At 35.6% G+C, this 12,169-nt stretch overlaps 1 protein-coding gene across 17 annotated transcripts in view; it reads right to left on the bottom strand.

The window, feature by feature from the left end:
* ERC2 (ELKS/RAB6-interacting/CAST family member 2) overlaps window positions 1–12,169 on the bottom strand; it is a 369,674-nt gene that overhangs the window by 246,457 nt on the left and 111,048 nt on the right. The gene's annotated exons all lie outside the window — the stretch shown is intronic.

Below are 12,169 nucleotides of genomic sequence, written 5' to 3'. Positions count from 1 at the left end.
CTGTAGTATAAAATTCTTAGATACACGAATGATTTAAGTGACTCACTTTTTCTGAAAGAAAGGTTCTAACAGGAAGAACCTCTGACAAGACAGAACTTGAGCAAGTAAAAAATATGTTTAACAGATAAATGGAAGGTATATGTTTTCAGCAGACATGTTTATCAACCTATTGTCTTAGAATAAACAAATTAAATAACAAATGACTCTTGCAAAAGACACATGATGCAAATAAGAACTGACTCCACAAGGTTTATGTGAAATTCCATGGGAGTTTACAAAGCAGAAGAATATTGTAGAAATTAAATAAAGTATTCATCTCTTTACTAGTTTCCCCCACTCACCTTTACAATACTTTGTTTTGATTCTTATTTTCAAAGACTTTATGAATTACAGCATTCAGAAACCTAGGTCATATTCCCATGTCTGCAAATGACTTTGAGAACGTAATGAGGTCTCTTGGCTTTAACTGCTTTACAATATATGGTGTATAGAAAAAGTTTACAATATTCTATTTCTGAAGTTTTCTTAACTAACATAAGATCCTCAAAAAACACATGAGATAAGGAGCACAGTTGTCAAATGGCATACAAAGTGTTTCCACAGAGCATAACACATGTCATCCTATAGAACCTGTCTTCTATCATGGATTTAAATAAATTAGGAAACGCTATTTTCTTTTAGAAGACATTACATTACAGAACAGCAGAGCGGGAATCCAGCCTACACTGATATCAACACATAGACAATCCCCACATCTTAGCAGTATTGCCTTACTGCCCTCCAGATCATACTTTCAGAAGGTACAACAAAAAACCATAAAACATTCTTGATCAGCCAAGCAATCACAATAGCCTTCCTATTCCTGATGATAGTGTGCGCTCTATGCACCTTGTAGATAAATCTGAGGACTTTCTTTTTTTTTCCCCATGACAATGTTTAAATACAGCAACTTTAAACTCTGTAGAAGAGCTGTGTAACTGTAAATAAATGAACGATGTTATAAGCAGTGGGTAATATTCTTTCATCATCCCAATCAAATTATCTTAATGAATAAGAAAAAGACATTTCAGCAAAAGCAAATTTCCTGTGTCCTGAAGATGTCAAAGATCAGATAAAAACTATAATTTCTTAATGAATGGTTATTAGGAAGGTTAGAATGGTTACTCTACTTATTCAAAGTAAACATGTATTGGGACAATATATAAACACTATGAGACAAGTCACTAACTTTTTTTGTACATTTGATATATAATGCTATTCTTCTCATGGGCACTATTATTTCCATTTTAAGCAATTCAGACTTAAACAGAATCTGGATTCCCCATGATTACTGTTAAACTACATTTAAAGATTCTATTACAAATCTGAAGATTAATTCTTCACGGGATAATTTTCACAGAACTCAAAACTTATGACGATAAAAAATTTGGTTCCCATGTGCCAAAAATGTATCACATAATTAACAAATCATCATGTCTGGAGCACATCTCTGAGTATTGTATAAAGTTAAAATACATTTACATTTAAAAAGAAATAAAAAGATAAAATTAAAATAACACTTTAAAGTAAATTTGAAAGAGTAGATTTCAGTTAGAAAGTCTTTATATCAGCAAGAAAAATGCAAATGTTGCATTTTATAAATTACTATTATATACATACATGGTCTGGTACGTCAGATTACTGCTCTGGGCAAAAATATTCCACTTGTTCTGTAAGCTATAAAACACTAAGGTATATTTAGAAACGGTTTGGTGAAAACCTGGCATAGAATAGTTCTTGTAAACGATCTCTAGTAATATTTTTCTTCATGTGTATGTTTTATACAGATACAGAAATAAGATACATGTGTTAATGAGTTAAGAACTTTTTATTTTATGGCATGTGTATTAGTCACATCTAAAATTACATTAACTGGCATTCAGCAGACTGCACACTGAGTTTCTTTCCTTACTTTCATCCAAGTATTAATGATTCTAACAACTGCCTCGTGACACCCAGTGGAATATCTAAGCAATTGCACACTTCAGCTTAACCAGAATAAATTCTCGAGCAAAGAGGAAATAACACAGGAGAGTGAATATTGATTACATGTTTTCTGAAACAAAGTTAAGATCTGGTCCTTTATTACCATCAGCTTGACCTACCAATTCTAGGCACCCTAAATTAAAGTACTTATTTCCTATGCACAGTGCTTATCTGAATTCCACAGCATTTACACTATTTCCTTCCTCTTAAAACTAATTTAAAATGTGATCCAACCCTTAACCAAGAAAACATGTTCTAAAATTATTCAGCATTTACAAAATTCTTTCCTCAGAGGTAAAGAGAACAGGCGGCAAATTAAAAACATCCCCATTGAATCACAACTGCATTAAAATAAGTCATTTAATGCACAGTCCATAGATAAAGCCAGAGGAAAAGACCTGATTATTCTTTTTGTGCTATATAAATCTGAAGAAAATACACTGATGGGAACACACATTGGAGTACACATAGGGAGAGCAGAATCAGTAACGCAGTTTTTGTTTGTTGGGATGGGCATGAGATTAGCAAAGATCTGCTAACGCAGACAAGAGTTTATGTCTGGTAAATCACAGTTCTCTCAAAAAGGCCTCATTACAGGAGGCAGAGACTAAGCATCCTCACATGCTAACATCTTTGAACACCAAATATGAGTGAGTTCCTCCTGGGCTTTTTAAACCCAGAAAAAACAATAACCCCTCAAGTAATCGCTGTCACCCTCTAGCAAATACTGGCAGCAGGCATATATGTAAGAATATTATGTTGTTCCTGAATAGTAACCTGCTTTGAGCATCTATGTTACAACAAGAACTATTACAACATTATTTATCCTCAAAAATTTATATTCTTATCTGATAGGAAATGAGTTTCTGTGTAGTTTTGCCAGCATGTAATTTTTACCTATGTAAACTACCATGTATCTGTGCCACGAGCTGTATGATAAGGCACTGTTCCACTCTTTCTGTATTTCAAATATATATATTCCGACAGCTTGCAACAGACAATATTCCTATTTAGAAAACCAACACCCTTACAGATAAACATCTTTCCTATGGGGCATCCAGTCAATGAACAGCAAGTGCTAATCTTACCACTTTTTGGTGACATTCTCAGGAATGGTTCTTAAATACTAAAGGGGTTAAGTAAAATCTCACCAAGAGACATTTTAAAACGCTCCAATAACTCAAAGAAAAAAAAAAAAGAAAAAAAAAAGTATAGAACTGACAAAAACAATGTGCTTCAAAGTGTTTCGAGTTCACTTATTTTCTTCCACTGCTTCTTCCTTATAAGCAGGTAAACACACAGGAAATAGATAAGTGTTATAACTAAAGTTTTTGAAAGTCACACTCTGAATATTCAAATGAATGCAACATTGAGAATTTATCATGCATAATCTTTAACATATTATTAAAAAACTTGCAGCTCGCAACTGAACGTATTTACTAAAGTACAGATTTGCACTAATCTTTGGCTTTACTGAGGTAATTGGGAAAAGGCAAGCTAATCTTATCATTACATGCTATAATACTCTTGGACTTCATAAGCAGCTTCAATAGCTATCAAAATACTTGATTATTTTTCAATTTGTTCTCAATTTACAATATTTGCAGAGTGCCTTTATATGATGCGGACTGGATACGATGGTGCCCAAGGAGAAAGCATCTCCAAATCAATGGGCTTATAAATTTTCCATGAGAGAAAATCTTTTTTTAATGAGATGATTAATCAGTTTGAATAGTTGGGTTTGTTTTTTTTTTTTACTTCATACTTCCTTCAGGACTGCAGCTCAAAGTAGCAAAGCACAGCTGCACCATGATCATCATAAAGAAGCTTCTGAAACAAATGCTTCTTCAGATAACAGCCCTCACAGTAACCTGATGACAAGAGCAATAGAGAAGTGGCATGAGATGGTTATTAAGCTGCTGCTACTTCCCAACTTCTTCCTGAGGTATAATTGCATTGTTACCCTCCAAAGCTCATCATGGCTTTGCCATTAGGATTACAAAGATGGTCAGATTAATAATTGCTTCAATTTTTTTGTTTGTTTGTTTTTGTTATGGTTATTCATTACTCTTAGGACGTTAAAGACTTATTAAGTTCATGCTTACGTTACTAAGAATCACTGAGCCCATTGTACCCAAAATACAGAAACCTTCCCCTTTGTCTTGTCTGACGCTATCAATCGCTGCACTTCACACTGTCTCAAAGAAAGCAGAAAGTGCTTTGGGTGAAGGGAAGCTAATTTATACAGTGTTTAAGCAAAATAGGGCTTCAGATTCTGATTGGTGTCCTTCTAGAAATACTGCCAAACTATTACATCACCCCACAAATGGAACTGAAGATTTATGACACAAAACTTTTCTTTGTGAAATAAATGTACCTTTTTTTCCTCCAAATCTTAAATGTATTTACATTATTTATTGCACTAGTGTATATATTGGCTTTTATAAACAGTTCTGTATAAAATAGCTTCAGTACAACAGCACAAACCAAGAACTTACATAAGATACACCTTTTTCTATACTCCCCAAATACTAAACTTATACAGATCTAATGCTGTCAGCCAAGAATTTATGGGGAAATTATATCCCATGGGTTTATACTGTCCCCTGCAATCTACACTAACATGCTAAGTCAGCCAAGTGTACCATGTCATAGAGAACAAATTTCAAGCCTAGAGATGACATACTTAGTATTGTCAATTTTGTTAGACAAGGCTCTATGTAAAGAGCTCAGTGGCCAGAATAATCTCTATAGCAATGCAGTGTGCATGGTTAACTCCCTACGAAGTTGAATAAGAAATAAAAGTTGAAAGCAATGAGTTAACTACCTTCTTTTGTGAATACAAATCATATACAGTGTGCTCAAGTAGAAGGCCAGTATTACACCCATGGTCCTCTGTACTTAAAACTAACACTTCAGCAATCCCAGGTCAAACATTTCCTGAGTTTGTTCGTTTATCTAATTGCATCTGTTTAATTTATTCTCATACATGTGAATACAAAAAATATATATTCTGTAATCAGAAACATCAGTCTGCTATTTCATATAGATTTGAATTTAGAAACTGACAGCATCCTATTGCATCAAGAAACAGAAGCAAAAGTGGTAGAACACAGTTCATATTTGGAGGAGGCTCAAAAAAGGAAAAATAATTCCTTCCTCCAAAGAAATGTGTTTTTATTATTATTATTACAGCACAATCGCTACAGGAAATATTTAATCCATCCTTACGTAATGTGAGATTATGGATTTCTTCCTTAATATATTATTCAAATGTACTGCTACAAGAAGGATTCAGAAAAAAGAACAAGACTTAAGAGAGAAGAGGGTGATTTTCACATAGAGAGAGAACAAAATTCCCATAGGGCTGCTTATGAAAGGGATCTGCCCTCAAGTCAGCTGATACTTTTACAGGCTATAAAAGCTGGTCAGTGGGCAAACTGAGCCAAGAGAGCAGAAGGCTGTCACACAGAAAGGAGCTCCTGGAATGAAAGCTTGGCTTCTGTTGCCAGACTCCAGCTGAGAAAGAGCTGGAACTTAATGCTAAAATTAACCTTCCCCAGGAAGCTGGCCAAAAGAAGCCTGGGCTGATAATATCCACTTATGTATCTGGAAATGCTCAGACTCTGTCTCCTTTTCTTTAGGGACCAATAAATTCTCAGAACAAAACAGCTTGACTCTTGGACTCTTCTAAGCAGGACTGTCAGATATCCACTGCAAAGTTTTTGCTCTCATTATATCTATTCATTGTGATACAACTCAAATCGTAATAGGTATTTTCCAGACAGTAGAGAAGATAATACAAAGTGAAATAACACATAATTTCAGTTACAACACATAAAGAGGCAGACCATCCACTCATAACAAGCTGATGCTTCTTATTACAATCACCTATATATTTTCATGGATAGATTTCCAAATCAGGCTAGAAATGAATTCCTACATCTCATAGATGCAGATCATGCCTGACTCATCTGTTGGCCTTCTATGATGGAGTGACAGCACCAACGGACAAACAAAAGGTAACTGATGTCATCTATCTGGACTTGTGCAAGTGCTTTGACATGGTACCACACCACATTCTTATCTCTAAATTTTAGACATATATGGATTAGGTCCACTATTTGGTGGATAAATAATTGGTTGGATGGTCATAGCCACAGGGTTGTTGTCAATAGCCCTATGTCCAGGTGGACGCCACTCACAAGGGTGTCCTCCAGGGGTCTGTCTTGGGACTGGTGATCTTAAACATCTTTATCAATTACAAAGACAGTAGGACTGAGTGTATCCTCAGCAAGTTTGCTGATGACACCAAGCTGAGTGTTGCAATCAACACAGTACGAGGGAGGAACGTCATCCACAGGGACCTTGTCAGGCTCAAGAAGTGGGTACACAAGAATCTAAGGAGGTATAACAAGGCCAAATGCAAGGCCAAGGCAATTTCAGACATAAGAACAGACTTGGAGAAGAACTCATTGAGACCAGCTGTGTGGAGAAGAACTTAAGGGTTCTGGTGGATGAAAAGCCTGATATGAACCAGTAATGTGCTCTTGCAGTCCAAAAGGCCAACAGTGCCCTGGGCTGCATCAGCAGAGGGGCAGCCAGCAGTATGAGGGAGGCAATCAATCAACATCATTGCTGGGAAAATTTCATATATATGTGAATTAAAATTTCATATATTAAAAGCTTATTCACTTTTAATCTTGTTCATTCCTTCCACATTTGTTTGGTACTGCAGTTTGTAATAAAATATCTTTAACACAGAAAGTCACTGTTCTGTTATCATGTACATCTAGGTAGACGATCCAGTTAATGAATTAACACCAAATTTAAACAATATCATAGTCAAATAATCTTCCAGTTTTTATTTATACTATTTATGTATGTATTTGTTGAAATACTTTTTGAATTTCTGGTTTTGTTTTGTTTTTGACTAACATTACTATATATTTCTATCGATGGTTTATGGTTACCATTTAAATCATCAGAAAGAAAATGTTTCCTTTCCTGGTACCTTTAAAGCTGTGAAAGATGCAGGTGTTTAGACAAAGCAAGACAAATGCACATTTGAACACACTGTACTATGAATCAGTGTAACTGAGATCAAATACTGAGATCAAACATAACTGTGAATATACAAAATGCCTAACATTCACTGCAGCATGCCATAATTAATTTTGCGACAAGTCTCTGGCCATAAATTACATTTTAATGGTGATTATATAACTCATTATATTAATATTTTCGTTAAATAAAACTGTTTGATGACACAAAGCATCTATGGTATCGTTACCTTAAGCATGCCTTTAAGTAATCTGACTGAGAGCTAATCTTCCACAACACTGGGAAAATTCAGAGTTCCAGTTAAGTGTACTGCTCTTAGTTCAAAATGATAAATTCAGAATCATTTGCAAAGAATTTATGAGTCACAGACACTTCACACATGAAGGAAAAGAAAACATACAAGTACAGTGCTTTAAAACTGCTATCATATTAATCCTTAATTACGTACCTTTCCCTACAGCTTTAAAAATTATTTCAGAGGTTTTCAGTATTATCTTATTACCCTGACTTTCTGTAAAAATATTCTCAATAAAGGATAATATAGCACATCACAACGATAGGGGGAAAGTCTTAAACTGCGGACATTTTTACTCTGAGAGTAAGGAATAAGGGGACAAACAAACTGAAAATAGAGAAGCAGAAATAGAAAATAATCAAAACCAAGTAAACAAAAAGATAACAGGAAAAAAAAAATTGTACATTGATAACAAAAATAACTGAAGGTCTGCCCCCTAGCTGCTGTAAATAATGGCTACATATCTTCAATACAGCTGTACTTGAAGAGCATTCCTGCCCTCAGAAATTATGCTCAAAAGCTTGTAACAGAGAATCCAATTTCACACTGGAAGTATTTTATATGAGTTTCTTTAAGTGCCAAAGGTAAAATGCAGCAAAAAGAAAACATAGCTGCAGAGCTTAAGCAGCATGTCCAGAATTAACCAGAAATAACAAAACCCTTTCAATTGGAAAGTTACGTTATACTTCACCAGGTTAAAGTGGGCATCTGTATGTATGTATGTATGTATATATAAGGGACAATGAAATTACTTTACTTGAAAGAACAGTTTTACAAAAGTATAACTCTGCTCCCTGTCCACTTCTTCTCAAGAGATGGCTTTTCTTAAGCATTTTAAATTAGCAAATGGTACATAGGTCTATATCAAGAGTTGAAGTGCTCAAAATGTTGTTCATCAGAGAAATAAGATTCTTGTTACTAGGAGATGTAATTTAATATTAGCACTTACACAGGCACAGAAGACAATGCACATATTGAGTTTCACCATTAGTTACTGCAGGCCAGACAGGCTTTCTATGTATAAACTATCAAAGCACCACTAAACTTAAACTGAAATGTTAAACGCAGCAACTTAAATGTCTTTAATCAACATCTGTTGAACAGTTTAGATTTTCTACAGCAGCAGTGGTAATGCAGCTATGACTTAATATAATTAAATGTCTGAATAGGAAGTAGAAATAATCCAAAGTATTTCTGTGTTTGAGATAGCTTCTTTTGGTATGAAAAGTTCTGTTTTAATTCAATTCAATTTTTCATTAGGTTATCGATGCCTAGGATTTATTAATCTATATACCCATGCTTAGTTATTTGGCTTTTTTCATTTTTTACTTATTGAAAAAGCCTCGATGAAAATGTTCACAAAGGCTCCTCATCATCCTTTTGGCAATCACAGAAGAATTCATTTTAATATCCTAAATGTCCATTTGTAGATGATCTGCTATGGCAATGTCAGTGACAAATCTCATGCTATACTAAAACTGATAGAACACCTGTAGTATTTCATTTCTGATGTATATTTCTTCACATTTTAAGCCACACATTATCTCAAGGATTTACACATGAAGGTGAGAAGTCTCAGCAACTGTCAGATGCACTCCCACAGCACTAAGCCCCAGTCGCTGTATGTTCCATTACTATGTGAGCAATCCACACTGCTTAACAATGACACTACAGTGGACTGGCAACACTTCCATTTTCATTTCCATTCAGAAAACAGCAGATAGTAGTAATGGTCCAGACTTTCTAAGGGGTCACTAATGAGCTAACAGTGACAATTGCTGTACTCTTGAAATGCCATGAAAGAAATCATGTTTTGTGAATATGACACTACTTAGAAGACTTGCTCCCAGGGATAATTCACAGTGATGATCTCTTCAGCAACTAAATTAGCAAACTCCTGTTTTCCATTACCCTCCTACGTAGTCTAGATTTCACACTTTGAACTTCTTCACATTTGTACAACTGCTTACTGTCACATCCACCTCATGACATGCAAAAAGTCCCAAGCTCTCAAAAGTCATGGATTTTTTTCAATAAACATTCAAATCAAGCTATTTATGACTCCCTTGACAGTCACAAGAAAAATCCAGACTTAACCATAAGATTTTGGAATAGGTCACAGCAGGTATTTCACTTGAATTTAAAATCTACTTTTACATATTCTCAATCCTGTTCATCAGCAAGCAGCTGCTTTAAAGACAAATTGTTTAGAAATTTTTTAAGCAGCTTCTCACCCTCACTAAGGAGCAGCAATAGACACTACAGAAAGCAAGATATAGAAGTTCTTTGGTGCACAGTCATTTTGGCATGGAGTTAAACGTGGAGCAACAGAGTTCTCTGAGCCAATCTGGGGACATGAAGGGAGATTTCTGCTGTCAGGACAAGGCATATCTTACATAGTAAATATAGAGAGCCAGATTTTTCTCTCAGATAAATAAGGGTTTATACTGGCATAATTACCTTCAGCAAATTTACTGCTGGTTTACTCCTAAATAAATGGCAAATAGGCCAATATTTCTTTCACATATAAAAGACTAAACTAATTTATGCCTTTTTTTTTCTTTTCACTTTCCAAGAACTGCTTTACTCCATTCTCTTTCTTTCACTTTGATCTTAGCACTGTGCCTGGTTGGGCATTAAAAATTAAAGTCAGGTGTGCTAGAAGGAAGTGAATTAGATTCAGATTCCATTCTGAAGTTGCACTTATTCTACCCATATTCAAACATACTGTTGCTGATTCTACCACCAAGAAATATATCCTACTTGGCAACAAGAAAATTATCAAAGCAATCTGACCAAATTGGCACTACAAGCTTTGGCTGCATCTGCTAACAATAATATAAAGGGAGAAGTATGAAGATAACAATTCTCATTTATCGTTGCCATTAAACTTATCTTCATGCATAGTCAAGTCTTTGAACTTCATGCTTTAATATAACCACTAAGAGCTTCACTCAAAAGTGATGCTTTTCCAAAGGTGATAAAATATCCAGTTTAGTAAGGTATGAGAGACCCTAGTCACAAGGACTAGCTCATTCTAGTGAGTGATGGACCACAACTGAAAAAGCATCAGGGAGCTCTAACAATGCAGAGATTAAGGAACTTGGTTGTAACAAAAAAAACCAGAAGCTTTATATACTAGAAAACTGGAAAAAACAATCTTTTATACATAAGCTTATTTTTTTATATTAAGAATGTCTCTTTTTATTTCCAGATATAACAGATGTGGCTATACATAAGGTCAAGTTGCAGATCAACTATAACTGCTTATCCTACCAATAAGGTAAGCAAAAGCAACAGAGTTTACTTCCTTATTTCAAATGTTTGGAATGCTTTAACACATTAGTAAGTTATTCAGTCATGACACTGCTAAAGATTTCATGTATCAAACTTACAAAACCAATCCTAACCAAACAGATCAGAGAAGATGAGAGGCCATCCAACCTCATTTCTTCCTATTGCAGAAGTACTCACCACAGCTTGGTGTTTGAAAGAGCCTGGAAATAAGACATCCAAGCATTTTAGTTTTGTGGAAAACTTTGTTTCACAGTCTACTTTTTAAAGGATTTGGTTTTATGTCACTTGAAAGAGTCATCAAGAATACTCAAAGGTAAACAGCCTGAAGGTATAAAAGTCATCTGAACCTATCATAGAATCATTGAGTATACTGAGTTGGAAGGCATCCACAAGGATCACAGTCCAACTCCTGGCTCCATACAGAACCAACCAAAAACCAAACCCTATGTCTGAGAGCAGTGTCCAAACACTCTCTGAACTCCAGCAGCTCAGGGCCATGCCCATTGCCCTCAGCAGCCTGTTCCATACCCACCACCCACTAGGGCAGAACCTACAACCTTTCCCTAATACCCTGATAAAGATCCCAACCCTCCCCTGACAGCTCCATGCCTTTCCCTCGGGTCCTGCCACTGTCCCCAGAGAGGACAGTGCTCTGGCTCAGCGCTGCTCCTCCACTCCCTGTGAGGACCTGTAGGGCCATGATGCCTCCCCCCATCCTGCTCTGGAATTAACAAATCCAGGGACCTCAGCCTATCATGTTGAGATTATTAGGAAATAGGCTGTCACTCAGAGACGCAGCTCCAAAAGCAGTGAACCACGTGAATATACTTTCAGGATGGTCTCTATTATCCCAAGGGTGTTTGGTGGCTTGTTGCACAGTTCACCCTTTCACCACATAAAAGAAGCAAAGGAACCGGGTTACAAGGAGGGGAAGGAACTGACCCAAATTATCTACTTTGTCCAAATAAAAAGCAGCTCAAAAACTTCTTTATTGACCCCCTGAAAAAAAAAAAAGGATTTAAATCAGTCAGGAAAAAGCACTGCAGAAGCCCACAGGAAGGTGCATTCCCTGAACACAGGGCTAGAAGCTGAGAATTTCAGAAAAAGTCATGAATGGATTGGAATGAAATCTAGACACTCAAAACCAGGACATCTGTCTTAACAAGTACTGCAAGTGAAGATATAAAACTAAACAGTGTTTAAATCTTATACATAATGCATTGTTTATTGCACTTTAGGAAATAAATACTTCCATTTCACTCCTGTAGCAATTTATGAGATAGCACATGTCCCTTGGATCTCAGCACTCTTTTACTCACATGGATGTACATAATATGGTAAAAACAATGAAGACGTCATTCTTTAGGAGCGAGTGCCAATCACTTTTCCAGGTAATTTTAATAATAAATTAAATAGTCTCAAAGGACTTGTTCAGAAACTGGAATTATTTTTAGCGCTTCATATAATAACCATTTTAAATTGCCATAA

This window comes from Excalfactoria chinensis, chromosome 12 (genome assembly GCF_039878825.1).
Source record: "Excalfactoria chinensis isolate bCotChi1 chromosome 12, bCotChi1.hap2, whole genome shotgun sequence".
NCBI classification, from domain to species: domain Eukaryota; kingdom Metazoa; phylum Chordata; class Aves; order Galliformes; family Phasianidae; genus Excalfactoria; species Excalfactoria chinensis.
Note: the sequence above shows the minus strand (reverse complement) of the source record. Positions and strands in the feature narration are given on the sequence as shown.